Source organism: Lepidochelys kempii, chromosome 21 (genome assembly GCF_965140265.1).
Source record: "Lepidochelys kempii isolate rLepKem1 chromosome 21, rLepKem1.hap2, whole genome shotgun sequence".
Classification (NCBI taxonomy): Eukaryota; Metazoa; Chordata; order Testudines; family Cheloniidae; genus Lepidochelys; species Lepidochelys kempii.
In genome coordinates, this window is record NC_133276.1 from 12160705 (window position 1) to 12183104 (window position 22400).

The following is a 22400-nucleotide window of genomic DNA, read 5'->3' on the forward strand; positions in this document are numbered from 1 at the left end:
TGAGACTTGCCACAAAGCCCCCCCCACTGACCCCCCTCCTCTTCCTCCTCCTCCTGGGGTGTCAGCTCGCTGCAGCCTGTGGATTGCACCCCCCCCCCGGTGCTGCTGCAACCCCGCGCCCCACGGCTAGGAGCGGTGGCGTCTCTGCAGCCAGCTGCGGGTGGGGGGGACCCGCGGCCGCTCCTCCCTCCTCCGAGCATCCCCCGCGGCTCCGGCAGAGCCTCCGTCCCCCCCCCAGGCCGTGCAAGGAGCCCCCCCCCCCCGGGGGCTGCCTCCCCTCCCCCCTGCGGAGCCGTGGCCCGGCGGCGCCCGGCGCAGGGGAAAGTTTCTCGGCGCGCGGCGGCGGCGGCTCCCGGGAGCCCGAGCTCCCCCCCCCCCCGGGAAGGGCCCGCGCTGCAGCGCCCCCTGCAGCCGCCCGGCCCGAGCTGCCGCAGCCTCGCCGGGTCCGGCTCGGGGGGGGCGCCCCCCGGCAGCATTTCTCCGCTCCAGCCCGGCCAGAGAGGGAGCCCGCGGCTGGGATGCAGCCTCGCAGGGGTGAGCGGCTTGGGGCTGGGACGCCCAGCGCTGGGGGGGGGAGATCGGGGGATGTCCAGCGCTGGGGAGGTGCTGGGACGCCCAGCCCTGAGAGGGTTATGGGGCGCCCAGCGCTGCGGGGGGGGGGAGGTCTGGGACGCCCAGCGCTGCGGGGGGGGGGGAGGTCTGGGACGCCCAGCGCTGCGGGGGGGGGGGAGGTCTGGGACGCCCAGCGCTGCGGGGGGGGGGGAGGTCTGGGACGCCCAGCGCTGCGGGGGGGGGGGAGGTGCAGGGACGCCCAGCGCTGCGGGGGGGGGGGGGAGGTCTGGGACGCCCAGCGCTGGGGGGGGGAGATCGGGGGATGTCCAGCGCTGGGGAGGTGCTGGGACGCCCAGCTCTGAGAGGGTTATGGGGCGCCCAGCGCTGCGGGGGGGGGGGGGAGGTCTGGGACGCCCAGCGCTGCGGGGGGGGGGGAGGTCTGGGATGCCCAGCGCTGCGGGGGGGGGAGGTGCAGGGACGCCCAGCGCTGCGGGGGGGGAGATCGGGGGATGTCCAGCGCTGGGGAGGTGCTGGGACGCCCAGCCCTGAGAGGGTTATGGGGCGCCCAGCGCTGCGGGGGGGGGGGAGGTCTGGGATGCCCAGCGCTGCGGGGGGGGGAGGTGCAGGGACGCCCAGCGCTGGTGGGGGGAAGGGGGTTGGGACACCCCAGCCCTCTGCTGCGGCTGCTGTTGTGGTGCCCAGGCTTCGCGCAGGTGGAGACGCTGCAAGCGGGCAGCGATACCCGTCTAGTCCAGCTCTCTGGCTGTGGGGGGATGGCTGCTGTGTGACCGCTTCTGGGGCATCTGTGGGCTTTTTTGTGTCCCAGAGCTCCAGACTACTTGGTCAGGGTGCAGAGGGAGGCAGGGTATGCTAGGGTCCCGAATGGCAGGGCCTCTTGGCTGAGACCCCACACGCTCACCACAGCTGCCTGACTTAGGTCTTGATGGGATGTAAGGCCCCAGTTCCCAGAAAACAAGGCAAGAGAGAGAAAGGTACAAAACTGGAGATGGGCTTGAACAAAACTCCTAGACCAGTCCCTAGTCCCCAAACCTGGATCTGAATCCGAATGGACTCCTGTCTTTATAATGGGCTGGACCAATCTTCCAGATCTGAACACCCCCCAAATTGGGACCTGGATCTGGGCGGGGAAGGTGACGGGGAGTCCATCTCATCCCTGGCACCGATGGAGAACCGGCACCAGCCTCCCGCCCTCTGTCTAGTGCCCCAGATTCTGTGCTCTCCCCATTCAAACACAGGGACGGGAGCTAGTTCATTACCTTGGGCAGCTCCAGTTTTAACCCCTGCTGACCTCCCCCCCCACACACACCTTCTCAGCCCTCTCCTTTGATTTGGGGGAAATTGATACATGTTTTCCACCACAGCAGCGCCTGTGACTAATTTGTTAACTATGGGGACTCCTGAATGAATAGCGCTCAGGCAGGTAGTTTACCAGCAGATCTGAGAGAGGATAAAGGGAAACCAATATAAATAGTCAGTAATAAAACTGTTTACTGACACCGGGCCTTCTTTTAATGAGATTTGTATGCAGGGGAGGGCGCCTCTGATAAGTTCTCCAGCTTACAATTATTGACTCTTGTCCAGGGGAGCCACAGAGCGGGGAGAGACCATCTTCATAAGGCCCCTGATCCCATTAATCGGGAAGGGAGCTGGAACAGAGTTGAAAAGGAGCCGGGGCACGAGTCAGTGTTATTAGTGTTGCTCAGAGAGCAGCCCTTAGTGCTGCCAGGACAGGCCACCAGCAGCACTGGACTAGAATCCTAGACGATGAGGGCTGGAAGAGACCTCAGGAGGTCACCTAGTCCCACCCCCTGCTCAAAGCAGGACCAACACCAACTAACTCAACCCAGTCAGGGCTATGTCAAGCCGGGTCTTAAAAACCTCTAAGGATGGAGATTTCACCACCTCCCTTGGCAACCCGTTCCAGTGCTTCACCACCCTGCTAGGCCTGGCCACCTGATCCTTGCCCAGAGATGTGCTTGCTGCATACATAACCCGTTGCGCTGATCGCATTCCTTGCAGCTCTCAGTGGGGAAAAGAAATGTGGCAGCCCCTCCCCAAATAGCAGTGCCGAGATTGTTGGGTAGATGAGCACGGGGAGGACATGGACTGGCAGATGCCTTAAGCTGGCAGGATCTGGACAGCTGTCTCCACTAGAGCGGCTCTGTTATGGGTTGGACTAGACCTTATTGAATTGGAAAAGGGGACGGGGGTGTAACTGCTGCCCTTCATTTAAGATAGTTGGAGCTTAATTGTTTCTTACTTTTATGGAATCAGATAGCTGAAACAACAGCAGCCCTCACCCAAAACACAGGCGCATGGAGGGGTTTCGCTGGCTATTGTTCTGTGCGGGTTTGTGTATCTGTGAAAGAGAGACGGAAAGGCCAGAAGAGCAGAGAAAGAAGCAGGTGATAACACAAGACAGCAGGGGCCAAAACGCCCCTGTACAAGTCCTGTGAGTGTGGCCCTGAGAAAAGCTTTTGGGCTAGGTGCTGGCTAGAGAGGGTCTTCAAATCGGGTGACCATACATCCCGTTTTGGCTGAGACAGTCCCCTTTTTAAGCCCTGTCCTGGCTGCCCCGACCTTTTCTGCATTTGTCCCACTTTTGATCAGTTGGCAAGGGCAAACGGGACAAGTGCCCACTTTTGTCAAAAAAGTGGGGTGTGGAGAAATGTGGGGGGGGTGAGCGGAGATGCCAGCCCTGTGTGGGAGGGCAAGGCTGGGTGGGAGGGCAACGGTCCAGCATGCGAGGGGCTGGCAGGGTTCCGGCAACAGCCTCTGTGGTGGGGGCCTCAGGTGAGCGGCTGGGGGTGTCCCGTTTTCCCTTGGGGGAAATACAGTCACCCTGTCTTGGAGCTGCAAGCCCAGAAACTGTCTCCTGTTGTGTGATTCCTCCTGCATTCAGGGAAATAGGACTTTGTACATTCTCTGTAAATAATCAGCATTGGATCAAAGAAAGCTGACTCCCTCATCAATTTCTCCTGCTACCGGAAACAACCCTCAGCACCCCAGTTGGACTAACTGCTCGGATCAGAAAGGGATAACACTTTCATTTGCACTGACGGCCCAACCCTACGCTCGTTCAAGCTCAGAGTGTGGGTACCAGCAAGCAAAGAATAGGCTTTACAGTGAGTTGCTGCATCTCCAGGAGCAAGACCCCTTCTTAGCCCCATCACGAAGGGTTCTTGTCTGTGCAGTGGCTGCTGGTGCTAGCTGCAGAGACCTGTCCTTGTTGTCCGAAGCACTTGGAACTGGAGGAGCTTGTGTGAGCGGTCGTGGTGGGCGAACCTTGGGAAGCAAACTAAGTGGGCAGAAGGAGAGGGTTTCTTTTATAAAGTGCTTGTAGAGAGGACTAATGAGGTCCTAATTAAAGTCAGTGGGGAGAAATTAAGAGGGGGAAGAATTAGAGCAGCAGAGACACAAAGGGAAAAACACCCTTCTCTAAAAAACAGAGGAGAGGAGATCAAAGGAGAGCCGGGGAACGAAAGGAAAACATGTTTCCTAATTGTGCTTAGAGTTTCTTCTCTCTGAGGTATGCTCACCCCTCCCCAGCATCTGGCATGGAGGCAGGTCCTGCCGAGGCAGGCATGCAGCTGGGCGTCTCTGGCACAGAAGCGTTTCCCTTTGTAGACACTAGTTATCCATGGGAGCACCCACAATCGATATCGACGGGGTTTCCCTTGAGCTCATCCTTCCCTACGGCAAGATCAGGGCTTGAGCCACTCTCAGTCCATCACCCGGCCTCATTCGTGGCGTCTGCCGACATACCAGCGAGGTGTCACTTTGTTCCCATCTCGGTCCCTGGGAGTTGGACTCCAAAGCAAAACTAGGCCAGTGCTGAGTATGTCTGAAAATCCGCCCCTCCCGGTGGAGCAGAGGCAGCCCCTTAGTGGCCCCACCTTCATTGCTCCCTCAAAGCTCATGTTGCCTCTGGGGCTTAAAGTGTGGTTCTGCTCCGAGACGTGACGGAACCCCGTGGTGCCATTTTCACAGACTGTCATCTCTGCATGGATTTCTGATCAAGTTTGCTCAGCTTACTAGCAAAGAAAAGGGTTTTTTCCCCCCCTAACTGCCAGCCCTCCAAACTCATGGGAGCTAGGATGCACCAGCATCAACTCAATTCCCCTTTCTGTTCAGAAACCCATTGGGATGCAGGAGATCTCCACTTTCACTGGGGGAAATTCACCCTGGGCAGAGAGCCAGCACAGGCCCACACACCCCTTAAAACCCTAGAACTGCTTCAGGGCATCAAACAAGCTGTAACTACAAAGGGATCAGGAGGAGATTTCTCTGTGGGGCTGATTGTCCCACATCTGCCAACTATGTGGTTTCCTGCACCTTCCTCGGAAGCATCCGGTGCTGGCCACTGGATCCTGGGCTAAATAGTGCATCCAGTCTGACAATTTGTATTTTTTATTTTTTAAATGTCACCCCGTGATGGTGGTTATTTATTGCTGTTGTTGCCCCGAAGGCACAGAGGGGCAGGAGGCGTGGTGCCTGGGTCTCTGTGAGAAGCCGCATGGGTATTTGATGACAGCGGGTTAGCATTCCAGGAGCGTCACATAGCCCCAGGCCCTGTAAAATACACCTCCTGGGAAAAAAGCCCCGATCAGGCAGTGACAAACCAATCCCCAGATAACTAGCTGCAGCCTCACATTCAGGCTACGTCTACACTAGGATGACCAGATAGCAAGTGTGAAAAATCAGGACGGGGGATGGGGGGTAATAGGAGCCTATATAAGAAAGAGCTCCAAATTTCAGGATTGTCCCTATAAAATCGGGACATCTGGTCACCCTAGTCTACGCTGCAAAGTGAAGGTGTGACTAGCTAGCACGGGTCACAACAGTAGTGAAGATGTGATGGCACACCAGGGGTTCTGGGTACGTACTCCGGTTGCTAGTGTGCACTGAAGCCCGGGCTGCTAGGTCTTCACCACTGTGGTCAGCTCCGCTAGCTAGCTGAAAGCTAGCCCGGGTTTGCTACAATCACACCTGCACTCTGCGTTGGCAATTGTGGGCACCCTCTTACTTAACCTTTCTTGAGCAAATCCCTTAATGCCTCTTTGGAACAGAACCCAAATCCCCAGTCAGTGCTCTAACCCCATGGCCGTTCTTCCTAGGCCAGCTCTTGGCTCTGCTGTTAGCTTGGGCGTGGGCCCAGCAAAGCACTTAAGCACATGCTTAATTTAAGCGTGTGACTCATCCTCATGCCTTCAGTTGAGGCTTACTGTTAAGCAGGTGCTTAAGTGTTTGGCTGGCTTGGTTCCATAGCGCACGGAGGCCATTAAGCGAAACACAGGATGGGAACCTCAGACGTCGGTGGGTTCAGAATCTAGATGCAGCTGGCACCTGTTTTTATTTGGGCTGAAGCGATGTAGCTTTGAACAACCCCAGAACCTTCGAGGCACGTGTCTGTTGTCACCTGGGGCCAAACAGTGCAGCTTGCGAGCGTCTGGGGAAATGTGATTGTGAAACCAGCTAATAGTGAATCTAGGGAAAGGCCCAAAGTGTGGGGCAGGGTGGGGGGAAAAATCTGAGCTCCAGACTTTGTGGCTCACTGAAAGCAGTCGCTCCATCTCCCAGAAAAGTCTAAGAAGGCACCTGCAAATGTATCATACGTTATTTCGTATCATATCAATTAGGCAGAGGGGAAAAAACGTGCCTGACCTGCTAGACTGACAAGTATTTTGATGCTGGAGTATAATAGCCAACAGTTCAGTGGGAAAACTCATTAACCAAATTAGCCTCCCGCAGGTGAGTTCTGACCCAGGGAAAGGGCACCAAGGAATAGCAGCTCTTTTAATTTAATTTTAAATTATTCTGAAATACTCTCAAGCGTTCAGACCCCTGGAGCTTTCATTTATTTGAGTTTCAACCTGAGCGGCTTGGAAAGGAAACGCCAGGTTGGAACAGACTGGTGACTTATCTAGGCTAGTGACTAAGCCTGGCTGTTGGGGAGCTGGTCATAATGCAATTAACTAGGCTGTGCCCTCTCATAGGGCAGTAGGAGGTTTCATGCTTCTATCACCCAGGAAGTAAGTGGGCCACTATCTGTTTATCACCAGTACCTGTAGGGCTCCCACGGTCAGAGTGTGTGAGCACTTCACAACCTGGGCAGCAGGGCAGTACTTTTATCCTCACTTTTCAGATGGGGACCTGAGGCCTAGCTCCTCAAAGGGATTTAGGATCCCAGGTGAGTTAGGAACCTAAATACCTTTCAGGATCAGGCCCAGAGAGATTAAACAATAATAAGTAGCTCTTAGAAAGTGGCTTTACAAAGGAAGGAAGCCTCGTTGTCCCCATTTTAGAGGTGGGAAAAATGAGGCACAGGGACTTAGCTGAGGTCACATAGCAGCACCTGAGTCTCAGTCCAGTGCTCTGTCCACTAGGCCATACTGCCACCCTTGTCCAAGCTCACCCAAGAAGTCTGTGGCAGAGGAGGGAGTTGAACAAGGATCTCCTGAGTCATAGTCTAGTGCTCTACCCTCCTGGACAAGCCTTCCTCTGTCAGCTCCTCTTTTCTCCTAATTGGAACTGGATAAGTTGGGTCTGGATCCATTGCCTGCTAGGTGGAAAGGCTTCCACTGACTTCAGTGGGCACTGGATAATGCCCTTTGTGGCCATTAATCAATAGCCTTTGCAGCTCTAATAATATATAATTAGATGTTTAATTCAGCCTCAAGCTTCCAGAGTGTGTGAGCTGATCTGTCAGACCAGCAGCTGCAGTTTTAAAATGGTTTGAGTCCTTACGCGCGTGATAGACAATGATTTGATTTCTGTAGCAGCTTCCAAAACACGCAGGGGCTTTGCGGTGTCGTAGCCCACAGCATCATAGAAGAAAAGTAGCTATGATCCTTTTTAAACATTACCTACCTGATCTTTGCAGCTTTCAAGAGGCCACCAAACAGACTTTCATGTCAAGTGATAACATGGAGACCTCCTGGGGAGAGGAAACGGAGGGTAGCCTAGGGAAACATTACGCAGAACCGTCGAGAAAGACGCCACCTCCATCAACCTGATACTCAGAAGCTGACACAGACCAGCACAAGGCTGAAATAAAGGGCGGAAATTGGTGGACACCTGATGGCCTGAGAGTGCAGGAGGAGAACGAGAGAAAGAAGAGGTAATGGTAACCATTGGGTCAGTGGAGACTTATTTACTCAGTTATGTGACTGGTGACTTTTTATTACCCATGTCAGGTGATCGAGGCTAGGAATGAAAAGTCCAATCTCTGAGTAGCACTACCGTGTGTCATGGCTTTATTACATCCTTGGTAGCGTCCCTGCCCCTTGGCCCTGATCATTGAAGTCAATGGAAAGATTCATAGTGACTCCAGTGGATTTTGGATCAGACCCCCTATCATTATGCATAGGGGTGGGTCCCAGTAATCCCAGTTCTAGCGGCCACTCCACTGGTTGTTCTGTGAGATGAGAAATAACCTCATTAAGGTTCCTGGGGGGAGATTTGTCGTAGGCAGAGAGGGCAGCGGGGTCCCAACTCCCATTGGAAGATAATGAGAGATGGGTGCCTCCCTCCCAGATGTGCCTTTAGCACTCTCCCACATCAGCGCGTACTCCATCCGAGGCCTGCCAGTCCCACCGAGGCCAGTGGGATGATTCACATGCTTGAAGTTAAGCATGTGCTTACGTATTTGGCGGAATTAGGGCCTAAGGCCTTAGAGTCCAAGGTCCACTGACATCAACGCAAAGCATTGGAGAAGGCCCCTTCTAGGTAAAGAAATTCACGCTAGGAGACTTGCTCTGGGGCAGCATGAAGACTGAAGGGTCAGTGGCCATGCGTGCAAGCCAGCCTTGATGCCGTGTGTTTCTTCTCCCCTGTGCCGGCTGAGCAGCAGCACCTGGATGCAATGGGGCGCGGGAACTGAATTTCCCAGGCTGCAGTCAGGCCTTTAACATTATTTGAATGCATTTTTTTAGTCTTTATTACATCAGGAGTCACCTCAGGCGTGAATTTGTGACCTTTAATCAAAGCTCTCCACTACGTGACCCCCTCTCAGGCAGAAACTTTGTGCCCATTATAATGTTGATTAACTGTGTGTTGCTGGTGGAGAAGGAAAGGAGACTGAAAAGAGATAAATTGTACAAAGTGCCTGACTATATTTGGATGTGATGTTATGGTACGCTCTGAACTAATTTAGTGACTCCTCCTAACCTTCTTATGAAGGTCACCCCATATGGGGTGAAGTGTCCTCATTTGAAGGAGCCTCAGCCTTCGGCGTGGGAAGATTGATGTGTCTAGCGTGGGCGGGTGGAATACATGTGATCCCATTTCCATTGGGACAAGGGCTCTGGGGAATGATCGCCATTTCAGGCCAGCTGACGCTAGGACTGTGAGCTGTGGAGTACTCTGCTGTCAGCTGACGTGTGCCACGAAGATAGATCAAAAGGGTGCTGGATACCGGCTGGTTTGGAGGACAAATGGCTTTTTGGACAAATCCAAACAGTTTTGTGAAACAGTTTCATGTTTGAAACTTTCTGTTTTTTTCCCCTTCGACCAAAGGATTTGAAATGAAAATGTTTGATTCTGATTAAGAACCAGTCTGGGGGCATTATGCGCCTTTCTCTCCAGTGGAGAACTGAAGGGAAGGGGTGGCAGAAAACGGAGGGGAACCCCTACACCAACTGTTTGCCCATTTCAATTCTGTGTGATGTGAATCAACATAACAATAATTTTTAAAAATGGTTGAAATCCTTTTGTTGAAAAATCTGGAAAAATTTCCAAACGAAACAAACATTTTTCATTTCACTCAAGATTTTTCATGGGAAAAATACCCAGGGGTTTGGGGTTTTTTTTCTTTTTGACCAGCCCTAATTGATTGGCTGGCAGTGCCTACAGTGATCCCCAGTTGAACTGTCAACCATCGCCACAGAGCGCCTTCACTAGGGCCCCGATCCTGCCATCAGCTCCATGCTAGCAGACCCCTGTGCCGGGCTGGAGCCCCAGTAGGCAGGGGTCTGCCCTCTCAGAGAGCATTGCAGGCTAGAAGGCTAATGCCACCAAAGAGCGATTCTCACTGGCTTAGTGTATCTGGGGGCTTCTGGCTGGGGGTGAGCAGTAACATGCTTTGTGGGCTCTGGCAAGGCAGCATTTTCCAGCAGACAGATGATGGTTTTGGTGTGGTGGCATTTTATGCCCATCTCTTAGGACAAAATGTGGCTTATCGTCTAAAAAAGGAACGTTTTCTGGTTTCCTTTCAATAGCATCTCTTCCCCCGCCCCCATTTTTCCTCCAAAGATTTATCTCAGCCCATTTCCTTTTAATGGAAGGAATCATTTAGGTCTCCGTTATTACAGCCTTTCAGGCTTAATGCTTTAATAAAGTCCTGATCTTATCTGCAGAAGAGGGCTGCAAATATGGTTGCATTTAGCGAGCTGTTTATTGTAACGAATGCGGGACGAGAGAGGAGTAATACAATTTTCCCATGTTAATTCCATAACTGCTTCGTTCAGGATCCAGGATCAACCCTGAAATTTACTTTCTTGTTATTCAGTTTCACTGAGAGCCTCTTGAAGTATGTCTTTAGAAAAATAAAAGATGGGGAGGTGGGAATATTTTAAAATTATTATTATTTATTATACGTCTTATATGATAGTACCTTGAGGCCCCGACCAGGAATAGGGTCCCATTGTGCAGATGCTGCACACCCTCATAGCGAGAGGCAGTCCCAGCCCCAAAGAACTGCAGCTCAAAGACAGATAAAGGGTCGGAAACTGAGGCATAGAGAAGTTAGGTGTCTTGCCCAAAGTCGTGCATCAGGCCAGTGGCTGAGCTGGGAACAGAAACCAGGGCCCGTGACTTCTGATCCATTAAAAGCAGATCAGATAACGGATTTGAACGAGCGTCTGATCTATAAACAGGCTTGGGACCCCCAGGCATGATAGGGAGAGGTGCTGAGGCCCACAGCTCCCATTGACGTCCACTGAAGTTGTGGGTGCTCAGTGCCTGTGACAATCGGAGCCGCCACGGACTAAATCCTCCTCCTCTTACGTTGCTACAACTCTACTGAAGTCAGTGGGACTGCACCAGTGTAAATGAGAGAATTTAACGCTCTCTCTTCATTCTCTCTAGGTCAGTGGTCCCCAGTCCTTTTCTGGTTGAGCACCAGTTACCGAGGATTAGGTACTTCTGCTAGGACCTCTCAATCCATGCCTGGCGAAGTTGCCACCATCTTTGGAATCCCACCCCCCCACCTTTCTGTTTTCTCTCTGTTGTCCTTTCCTGCCTCTGGTCTGCCTTGAGGACTGATGTCCAGATCTTCAAAGATCTATTGGTTTCAGTGGGGACTTAGGCACCAAACTATGCTTGAGGATCTATGCCTGAGCCCTTCCCTGGTTTATACACACAATGCTTCAAAAGGACGTTGCAAATGGTCAATATCCCATTGGTACTGATGAACCCACGCCACTGCAAGAAATGGCTTGGAAACACTTGTGCGATTAGAGCCAAGGCTGGGGAGTTGGGGATGGGGAGAGGTTCGTTCCTGGTGAGAAAATGCAGCTTCTTGGTATGGACTGTTTGGAGCATTCACCCAGCCTGGGTTCACCCCCTGCCTTGTTTGGTTACATTGACAACTAGAGCTGGGTGATGTTTTTCAGCTGATACGTTTTTTCCAGCAACAAAGGCAGATTTGGGTCGACCGAAACGTTTGGCAAATTCGTGGCGAGTTCAGCGAATTGCTTCGGTCGCAGCGGGAAACGAAATCGGCAGTGTTGAAATGGTTCCTAATGTTTCAATTTTTCGGGCGACATTCCCAAGGGGAAGAGTGGGAGGAGGTCCCCAATAGCCCAGTGCTTAGGGAACTCACCTGGGATTGGAGAGGCCGGTTTGAATCCTTGCTCTGGAGCGGAGCCATGAACACAGGTTTCCCCTATTCCTGGTGAGTGCCCTAGTCACTGAGCTATCGGGTAATCCGGGGTGGGGCTCTCCATCTGTCCTGTTGAAACATTTCCACTGCGTATAAAATACTTGAACAGCCATTGGGCCAGAGAGAGAGAAATGCGAATGACTCTATAGCAGTGGTTCTCAACCTGCGGCCTGCGAGCCACTTGCGGCCCAATTCAGCACAGAGCTGCGGCCTATGTGTCATCCTCAGGGCCAGACAGGTAGTACTGGATGTGGCCCCCAGTGGTAAACGGGCTGAGAACTACTGCTCGATAGCATGTGCGCTAGAAATGCATTGTTAGAGATTGGTACAGGAGAGGGTCGCTCAGCTCACCTGTCAGGGAGCAGGTCCATGTTCCCTAGCTCACAAGAGTGTCATGTCCTGGCTACTGTGCATGTGCATTCCTGCCCTCTACTGGCCAGAATGAGATCTGCTCAGCCGTGTGTCACAGGCCCCGTATGGCCGAGAGCCTGCATTCTCGCTGCGGTGGCAGGGGCCTGTGCTTTGGGTACAGGAGGCTCAGGGTTCTTCTGCTGTTGGGAAAAGTCCTGAACAGGTGCCGCATAGCAGCAGCCATTAAATCTGAAGTGTTACAATATCCTATTAAACAACATCAGCTCTCACTCACGAGTGGCCCCTCCTGGCCAAATCCACCTCTACTTTGCCATGGTAAATGACTTCTCAGAAACAGTTGAGTCAGGAAATCGACACCATCAGCAACCCTGCTCAGGATAACGTCATTAATTCCACGTCGTTCCATGCTCCCTCATTTCCTTCTTGGGTCCCTCATTCCCGGTCTTTGTTTCACATCCGGCCCTCAGGAGGTTGATGGGTTAGGGGGTGTCAAACAGCCACTTCTCTGTCCTGGCACTGCGTTTGTATGTGCTGTAAATTGTCTAGCTTTTCTTCTAGGGGGGCGGGGGAAGAGAGAGAAACAATGAAGACTTGCTCTGCGCAAAGGCAATTGGGGAATGCTGACCTGGGTGTGCCATAAGCAGCCTTTTGTATGTCTACTTATACATGGAGCCTTTTGTTTTTTTAACATAGGAAACTGAAGTAGCCCTTTTGCCAGAGAATTCAAATGTGACGAGCTGAGAACACTGATTCCCCTCCGCTCATCCCCAGAAGCCATGTAATTTCATGCAGCTTCCTTCTCCTCCATTGTGCAGGCTGATGTAGCGATAACAGAAATAAAAACCCGAAGACCTTTCTTTCTTTCAGATCTGGCTGGCACGTTAATTGCATTCTTCAGTCTGGCGCTGTCCCAGTACAATTAAAATTCTAATAGATCAACAATTACAGCCCTGTACTGTGGGGAAGGATTAAATTGATCCCTGTTAACGTGGGGACTCTGAACAGCGGGGAGTTGGGGATGTCTTCACTGCCGTTACGCGTTGCGACGTTTTGGCCTGGTCTACACTATGAAGTTAGGTCCACGTCAGTTGCCTTGTGTTACCCAATGGGTGCATGTGTCTACACTCAGATTTGTCTCTGGCTGATGATGTCAGAGCCCTGTGACAGCGATGTGGTGAAACCACCTCCCCGAACGGCATACTGACATTGACTCAGTGCAACTGTAGACGTTGCCCGACCTGCACTTACCCTAACAGTCCTTCAGCAGCTGGTCCACATTCCCTGCGACAATCACAATTTAAAACTCCACAGAACCCAGGGATCAAGAGCTCTGCATGTCCCCACGTACTTTGCTCACAAAGACCCTAGAGTTAAGGTGATGCATGGCAGAGGTTAGGTGGTCAATGCTCTGCCCCCGCGTCACGTCTTGTCTTTCTTCTCTAAGCTCTGATCGCCGCCCCTGTCCCTTTCTATTCCTGACCAGCCGTGGAGCTGATTGACGAATATAAACTTTCGCTGAGCAGCGACATGGCCATACGCCCCAGCGAACGTTCTGACCGGTGCCCACAGAGAAACGCCGCTGTGCATTGTGCCGGGGCTTCGCGTGTGACTGTTACCAAACGCTACAGGCCGGCGTGGCTGAAAAGGAAGGTTCAGAAGACCTGAAACAAGCAAACAAGGTGCCTTTAGCACTGGGCATGTGCCCTCAAAGCCCACATCAACCGTGGCGTGGATGCAAACGGCTTTCTAAGTCCCTAAAGGGAGATTAAATTGCACTGTGAAATGCCTGGGTGATTTATCGCTCGTCACGGCGTGCTCGGCTCTCGTGGCAATTTCCAGTCGTTTCCATGGCAGAAGCCATCGCTGGAGGAGGGAGAGAGCCAATCAGCAGCCGCAAACAGCTGTCAAATGGCCAGAAGGGCTAGCCGGGTGGCTGGCTCTCCTCGTTCAGGGAACATAGGTGGGTCTCGCGTTGCACCTTTTCTGGTCTGTTTCAGGGGGGCGGGGGAGAAGGCCGTTGTGGCTTCTGGGGAGATTCTTAAATCAAAGCCTGGGACTTGACGCTGGGGGTGGGGCATACACAGAAGCCTCGTTGCACCTGTCTGCACTGCGTGGGCACCCGCATGGCCCAGCTTGAACGCCCGAAGTCCTCTTCCCACAGGTGGTATGGGGGAGATTTCCGGGGGCTGGCCTCTTCTCTGGTTGTGTCAAAGTGCCTGTGAGTCATCTGTAAGGGATGGCCCTGTGGCCTTCATGTTACATGGTGGTGCAGTGCTTCCTTGGGCAGAGCCAGCAGGCAGAGGGATTTCAGGGAGAAGTTTGGGACTGTATCTGGATTAGATTGGGGAGGGGCACCAAAATTGTACAGGATTTCTACCTCCTTGGGCTGGATCTGAACCGGACCAAGAAAATCGGCCCTTTTATGGTTTTGATCTAGTTTGGTTTATGCCCAGGTGTTTGAATCCGACCCCATTTCCCCCGCCCCAAATCAAGGGTTGGGGAGAAGCATGTGAAGCTCCCTCTGGGCCCCTTTTTGCTTTAAAGCCGGAACAGCTCCACTTTCATGTAGATATATGACCGTGACCTGTGCTACAGGAGAACATTACCAGCTCGCGGCTTGATCTCCGGAGATCCTGAGCAATTGCAGCTCCTGCGGAGGTCATTGGGTGGCGCCATCAGCACCAATCAGGTTCAAGCCCTTTGTAACGGGGTGAGGGAGAGGAATTAAAACCCTGGTTCATGCGGCTCCTGAAGGATGGACTCCTGGAAACTACTAGCCAGGAGGATGACAATGGCAGGGAACCAGAGGATCAGGACCGACTAACGATTCCCTGCATGGGTCATCAGCTGAGTCTGAAGATAGGATCTGCAGCCGCACAGCACAGGCCTCTGTCTCTTAAGCAAAAGGAGTAATTCCTTTAGGCAGTAGCACTAGTAGGCTGTTGCTCTCTGATGGATGCAACACACATGTGTCCACTGCAACCGCCAGTTCAGGGGAGAGCTCCCACAGGTTTTATCTATCTCCCCACTTCTGCCCTGCAGGGTTATTTGCCGTTGATTTGGAATATTCTGTGGTGATGCCAGGTGGTGGGCTCAGTCCCAGCTGTCTACTGGAAGCTTCCCTTTCTAGAGCATCTTCCATCCCACTGCGCTTTACAGCCTAGCAAAACAAAGCGCCCCCGAAATGCAGCTGCTTGTGGGCTGCACAAGCCGGCACACTAACCAAACCCGCAGTGGGAACAAAGCGAATGGCAGAGCCACCTGGTGACAAACCCAGTTGGGAAGCTGGTTGCCACAGTCACCATTTAGTGCATTCTTTGGATTCATTGCCCAGGGCTTCGGCGCGACACATACCCTGGCCCTGCTACGTCCATAGGGCCAGGGATGATGCAGGCTTACGCATTAGCATCCCATGCTACACTGGACTCTGCTTGGGCCAGCAGCCCCCTCGGGTCTCCCTACTGTCACACAGCTGTTTCCTTTTACTCCCCATAAGCGGGCAGCACCACGGGGCAAAGTCTTCAAGGGGCGGTACTCTGGTTGTGAAACATTTAAAGAGTCGATGAGGGTTTCTAAACAGGGAATGAGAAGAAGGAGTAGAGGAAAACGGCCAGGAGAATATTTAGATTGCAAACTCTTTGCGGCTGGCACCTGCCTTCTTATACGGTTGTAAATCATCATGCAAATCTATGGCACTGAATGACTAGGGGTAATTAGAGAAGGGGAAATAGAAAGACTCACAGTATACAAATCCAGCCTCAGGAAAGCCGAATCCTTTCTGCATGTGATGTTTTCTCACTCTCTCCCAGAAGTGCCAGCAGCTCTTTAAACCCAGGACAACTCCAGGAGGTTGATGGACATTACAAAGAGGGAAGCATGCAGCAAGCTCCAAGTGCTGTAGAAAGCTGGGCTCCTGGTGGGGATCTGGGCTTTCTTTTATGAGTTCCTCCTGTAATTTCAGGTTCGTAATCTGACACGTCTGTTCTTAGGCGCTCAGAGAAGGGAACGGAAACCCAGTTGCTCCTTGCGCGATTGTCTTCACTCAGGGCAGGGGGTGTGTTTTCCGGTTCAGCTGGGGTTGCAGAGAGAGCTTTACAGGAAGCAGAGATGGGCTCAGCAAAAGGAAGACCCAGCTTTTGCTGGCTGCAAGCCAGGGGTGTGTTTTCGGAGGTGGGGGGCTGATTTCTTTCCAAAGATAAAGGTTGAGATTTTTGGTGGCGACTGGGGGTTTCCCATGGAATGGGAGGTCTGCGGCCTCCGTCCGGAAATTCAGCTCAAAGCTTTTGGCAAAATTCAACGCCCAACAACCAGACATATCAAACAACCCCACATTTCCAGGGGCAGCTATTGGGTTTGTGTCTCCCACAGACGAGGCTGGCTCTGTTCAAGATTGGCCCGGAGGACAGATGATGCAGTAGCAGGACCCCAGCCTTGATTTTGGTTTGGTCCTGGTTCAAGGCGAAATGCTCCTGGCTTAGGGTTTCCTTACAGCTGTGCTAGATTTCTTCATGTTATATTTTGGCCACAGGCACAACCACTGGGAGGGGAGATGGAAGGGGCAGGTTCCTCTAACTAACAGTTAGCGGTTCATTTTCCCCCTCACCCCACAGTACTGGACTTTATTATGTGGCTGCATTTCAGGATTAAACTGGATCCTTTCTTTGGGCAACTGGAACAGGCTTAGCATTTTGCTTTCTTCTCTTCCGCCCTGCTGGTATTGCAATCACTCGCTTCTGCTCTGTTCTGTTAGCAGTGGATTCAACACTGGAACACGCCGATGTCTGGAAATGAGAGGTCGCTTACCACGCAGACATGCAGCAGGAGCGGGGTCTGCGGGAAAAGGTGCCTGGCCAGTTTGCTCCAGGCAGAGGTGCTGCTCTGCATTTTGAGAGGGGAAACTCTCTCCAGCGGCCTGGGCTGGTGGTGCTCTGACAAGGGGAAGCCCCTGAGGTGGCAGACACAAGTGGGGACACAGGCCTGCCTCCCTCGCGACAAGGGGAATTCTACTGGTGCAACTGTCATGTGTAAGCCAGACCTTGGTGTAGACAAGGCCACGCTGAGCCTTGCTCCTACTTGCAATCAAGGCAAAACCCAGCTTGCCGTTGTCTGGGCTCAGTCCTGGGGCAGCTATGCGGATGACTGAATCAGGGCAATACCTGAGTGTGGACAAGATTCTGGCACTTCCACTCCCCTTTTGGGGTGGGGCAGGGGGATGGATGTGGCTAACAAAATAATAGGGAGGAAGAATAGACCCCCCTCAGCCTGAGTTGTGACCTCCCAGGAGCTGCTGAGCTGGAAACTCGCAGGCCAGAGGGACAAGAGAAGGGCGTTGAGAGGTGGGTGGGCTGCTGGGAGAGAGCCGCTGGCTTCTGCTTTTTCCCACAAGATGTTGTGGGCCCATTCCCTGTCTGTCTGCTAGGTCTCCTCATTCATCAGGAAAAGCTGATATTTGCCTACACAGAAGAACCACCCTTTCCATCCACATGCCTTCAGGCACCAGTGGGATGCTAGCAGCGGAAAGGACTTGGCAAAGGGAGGGGACTGTTTTCGGGCTGAGCTTTTCCAACCTGCCTCAGAGACTTGCGGGTGCGAGCGAAGGAGCAGGTTTACAGGTCTTGACCCAGTGCTGTCCCCATCAGCTTGCAACCCAGAGAGGCGCCGCTTGCTGTCAGGAATAAATCTGGGCTGCAAAAAGCTCTGAGAAATGCCTTTTTGCAAAAGCACCAAGGGCTGGCGGCTGCTGCTGCTTAGGGAAGAGGTGTCTGGGGAGAGAGAGACAGATGCTGCAACGTGTTGCAAAGATTAACCTGTTCGTGAATCCAGTGGAGGATCCGAGCAGGGAATTCGCCCGGTAGGGTCCACCAGAGACACTCCACTGGTCGCTCCCGGCCCAGCATGACGCTTGACAACTAACACTCCACCGTCTTGTCGCCTGTCTTTCAACTGGCCTGGTGAGACCGTTTTCCGAAGGTGGGGGAGACCCTGTGCAATGATCCAGTTCAGCCTAGGTAGGTCAGTACCGTTCGCTGCCTTTTACAGAGCCGGGCGGAAATGCAGCAGAGAGACGCTAAGGTCCTGGATCCTTCAGCGAGCTCAGGGGGTGTGATGTCAGTGGAATGAATTACGCCACTTGTTCTAACTTCAGCGGAGTCGGTGCCGTGAGCGACGCCGTGTGTTTCCCCAGGAACGGCGCTGCGCCGATTGGCGATTGGGGCAGCACTTCACAGCGCCCGTGCGGATCCCTGATTCCCAACACTGTGGTCTGGCATGGGGCATTCTGGGTAATTTTCCATGGTCTCATGGGATACTTTCAGAGTAGGCCCAGGGGAATTGTGGGAGAAGAGGCTCAAAGTCCCATGGTTTCCCAAGAGGTTTGCTTACGCTAGGACTCAGCAGTGCTCCCCACCAGTGGAAGGACACGTTGGCCACACACCAGGGCCTCAAGGCCTGATTTTCCTAATCAGCACGTGCAGAAAATTGCACACGCAATTGCCTACCTAATTTGCATGCCCCATTCCCATGTCTGCCGGGGCACACCAGGTAAGTGGGCGAGCCGATGATTATTTGTCTTGTGGTGGCACCCAGGGTGTGCTGGGCATTTGCCAAACCCAAGAGCAGATACAGTCACCACCCCAAAGTAGGGGGCAGTCCAGAACCATGAAGGCAGACGGAAGGGATATAACAGACATGCAAAGCGATCAGATGCGTGGCTTATGGCTTAAGATGGTCTAAATGAACTGCCTCCCTGCCCCAAGCCAGCGACGCCTTGCCAGGAGGGTGTTTTCCCTGATATCTGGCTGCCTAGATCTTTCCTTGCTTAATTTGATTTCCTTGCTGTTAATTCAACTACCCTTGCCTCGCCCCCTCCCTTGGGAATCCCACTCCCCCCTCGCAGTCATCACACCCAGCAGCCCAGCGATCTGGCACCATGGTGTTAACCGGGTAACGGCTGCTGGGTGGGAAAAGGGAGTAGCACCATGGGAAGGAAGGACCGGGAAAGCCAGTGTTCCTGAACCTGTTAGGGCAGCGCCCCCTCCCTCCCAGCCAAAGTCCCGAATCCCTGCGACCCCTTGACATTTACTTTATAAGGCAGAGTAAAACATGGCTCAGTGCTACCCCTAGAGACTTGGGTTGTGTGTGTGTTTTGAGGGGCTGATGGAGAATACTGCCCTTGAAGGGCCGGGGTGTGTGGGGGAGTAGGGGTGGGAGGTTTGCTTTGCTTCAGACTGTAATAATATTTTAACAGTGAGGGTAATTAAGCGCTGGGCCAGTTTACCAAGGGCCATGGTGGATTCTCCATCACTGACAATGTTTAAATTGCGAGTGCATGGTGCTTTGCTAAAAGCTCGGCTCTAGGAATTATTTGGGGGCGGGTCTCTGGCCTGTGCTAGACAGGAGGTCAGATCAGTGGCTCTGGAACATTTTTCATAGTGGGGGTGCTGAAATCCAGCCCCCTTATCCTGTCGTCCCCCCTCCCCAGAGTTGGGGCCAGGAGCAGGGCTGTGTTTCCAGGATGGCGGGGACCCGGACAGGGGTAAGGAGGCTGAGGCTGGGGCCACAACTGGGGGGCGGGTGCAGGACCAGCAGCGGAGCCTCGGGCACGGGGCAACAGCTGGGACCCCGGGCACGGGGCTGGCAGCAGAGCCCCAGGGGTGGGACCGGGAGCCCCAGGAGAAGGGCTGGCAGCTGGGACCCCGTGGCGGGGGGGCGGGCAGAAGTGGAGCCCTGTGTAAAACTTGGGGGTACTGCAGCAACCCCTAGTTCCCGCACCTATGGGTCAGATGAGATGACAATGGTTCCTTCTGGCCTTAGAATCTATGAATCAACATCTCACATCTGTCCTGCTGCCCCCGACTGGTCTTTCAGCCCCCCCCCCCCCCGGCGGCACAACCCTCCAGTGGACAAACAGCTGTCCAGTGGGGAGAACAGTAGCTTGAGGCTCAGGAGACATAGCTACAAATTTCCTGTGTGCAGTTGGGCGAGTGACTTAGCCCACTCTGGGCCTCAGTTCCCCATCTGCAGCAGCGGGAAAGTCTATCCCTGCCTCCCAGGGCTACTGGGAGAGTAAAGGTCTGTTGCTGTTTGGGAGAGGCTCTGCTCCGCTGCTGATGGGGACCGTATGACTACCTGGGGCTGTGATTTGCAAAAGGGAACCAGGGAATTGGAAAATCCCCCACCTTGCTGGGCACAGATCCCTGCTCCTTCTCCCATTCCCGGACTTATGGAGATGGGGCTGTTCAGTCACAGGCTGGCGGGGGCAAGGGGAGGACAGATGCTGCTGCAACCCTCTGCCAATGAGTTCGGTGCTTCGCTCTCACTCGGTGCCAATGTGAATGAGGCTAATCAGCTGATGAAGATGAACACAATAAAATCACAGAAGATCAGGGTTTGAAGGAACCTCAGGAGGTTATCTAGTCCAACCCCCTGCTCAAAGCAGGACCAATCCCCAATTTTTGCCCCAGATCCCTAAATGGCCCCACAATGAACTCACAACCCTGGGTTTAGCAGGCCAATGCTCAAACCACTGAGCTCTCCCTCCCCCCTGCCCATCACCTGTCCCCTCTGCATGGCCACCTCCGGTTGTCAGCGGCTTGCTTTTGCAGCACAGCCCACCCCAACCTCCTCATGAGGGCAGAGAAATTCCTCCTCCAGCGGGAGTGTCAGAGTTAGTTAAGCTTTCCTTCCCGAGTAGCAAAGCAAACAAGCCAGTTTCCATGGCAACTCGGGCAAGGATCACTTCAGACAGCAAAACAGGACAAAACTGCAACCTACCGAGCTTGGACATAGAAGGGAGGAGTGAGAGAGAGAGTGGAATTCCTTCAGTGAGAGCAGGAGAGGAAAGCCCATCAGTGTGGGAGGATACTGTAGATTTCAGAGTAGCAGCCGCGTTAGTCTGTATCCGCAAAAAGAACCGGAGGACTTGTGGCACCTTAGAGACTAACCCATTTATTAACCCATAAGCCTTCGTGAGCTACAGCCCACTTCATCAGATGCATAGAATGAAACATAGAGTAAGAAGATATTTATACATAGAGAGAACATGAAAAGGTGGAAGTACCCATGCCAACTGTAAGAGGCTAATTAATTAAGAGGAGCTATTATCAGCAGGGGAAAAAAAAACTTTTGAAGTGATAGGTTTCAGAGTAACAGCCGTGTTAGTCTGTATCCGCAAAAAGAACAGGAGGACTTGTGGCACCTTAGAGACTAACCAATTTATTTGAGCATGAGCTTTCGTGAGCTACAGCTCACTTCATCGGATGCCTGTAGCTCACAAAAGCTTATGCTCTAATAAATTGGTTAGTCTCTAAGGTGCTAAAAGTCCTCCTGTTCTTTTTGAAGTGATAATCAAGGTGGCCCATTTCGGACAGTTGACACGAAGGTGTGAGGATACTTAACATGGGGAAATAGATTCAATAAGTGTAATGACCGAGCCATTCCCAGTCTCTGTTCAAACCTAAGTTAATGGTATCTAGTTCGCTTCTCTCTGATAATAGTTTGTCCTCCTAGAGAGTGTTTCCACTCCTAGGGCTTCCCAACACCCTTGTAGGTCAGGGATATAAATTGTTATGAGCTGGGTTGAATTAAAACCCCATTGAGCTTGTTAGGTGTGAACTCAGCCTTCAGTTAACATAACTGGAAACATAACCCCCTTTACCCCCTGCACAAAACAAAGGTGTGTATGACTGTGCCCAGGAGCTTTTCCCTGGGGGTGTGTGTGTGTGAGAGAGAGAGAGAACACACAGAAACTGACAACAGAGAGAGAGCCAGAGACAAAAAGCTAGAAAGCCAAGCAGTAGCCTGTGAGCAGAGCTCAGTGTGATGCTGGAAGAAGCTAGAGAGAGAGCTTTTGGGTCTGCTGGTTAAAGAGGCTTGGGGCTGTAGGCTTTTGGGTTTTGTCCCTCCTGTATTCAGAGGAGTAGGCCCTAGTACATTCCTTGTACGCAAACAAGATTGCCTCAAAGAAAATAAGACCCCATCACTTTCTTTTTTCATTTCCAGGGCTCCAACATTTGACTAGCCACTCGGATCAAAAAGGGGGGACACTCTTGCAGCATCAGAGGTATCCGAAAGAGTGAGGTGAGTTCCAGCAACCTTGAATGCCGCTGAGCCGGTGAGACACGGGAAATTGCTCTGCCGGGAACACTGCACACCAGTTTAGGAAGGAGGAGGCCACATTCAGTGGAAACTGCAAGGGGGAGAATTTAGGCAGGCAGAATTTTATGACCCTTGATTAAATCCAGGCCGGGCACCAGGGTTAACCAAAAGCACAGAATCATAGAAATGTAGAGCCGGAAGTGGGAGAGGCTCTGGAAGGGAGGCTGGTGGGGGAAGGGTGGGAAACAGGGGTGGGCTCCCGGCCAGGCCATGGTGAAGGGAGAAAATAGTGCCCTCGAAAATGTGCCAATGTGTGTGTGTGTGTAGGGGGGGGGGCAGGCAGAGCAGCAGCCCCCTGCCCGGGCACACATGTGCGGCTGCTTGGGAACTCCGGGTGGCAGTGACCGGGCGCTCGGTATCTGCTGTTCCTGGGAGCTTAACGCAGCCCGACTCAGAGGCAGTGACTGTAAGACAGCCA

The 22400-nt window shown here is 53.0% G+C and overlaps 1 long non-coding RNA gene across 2 annotated transcripts; it reads left to right on the top strand.

Moving 5' to 3' along the window:
- Positions 1 to 146: 146 nt before the first annotated feature.
- Positions 147 to 22123, top strand: LOC140901182 (uncharacterized). Of its 2 annotated transcripts, none has more exons than XR_012155789.1 (3): positions 147 to 534; positions 7457 to 7710; positions 21827 to 22123. It is a non-coding gene; the product is annotated as an uncharacterized lncRNA (long non-coding RNA). The 2 variants fall into 2 exon arrangements; XR_012155788.1 differs by having other exon boundaries at positions 149 to 534; positions 7457 to 7693.
- Positions 22124 to 22400: the final 277 nt, after the last annotated feature.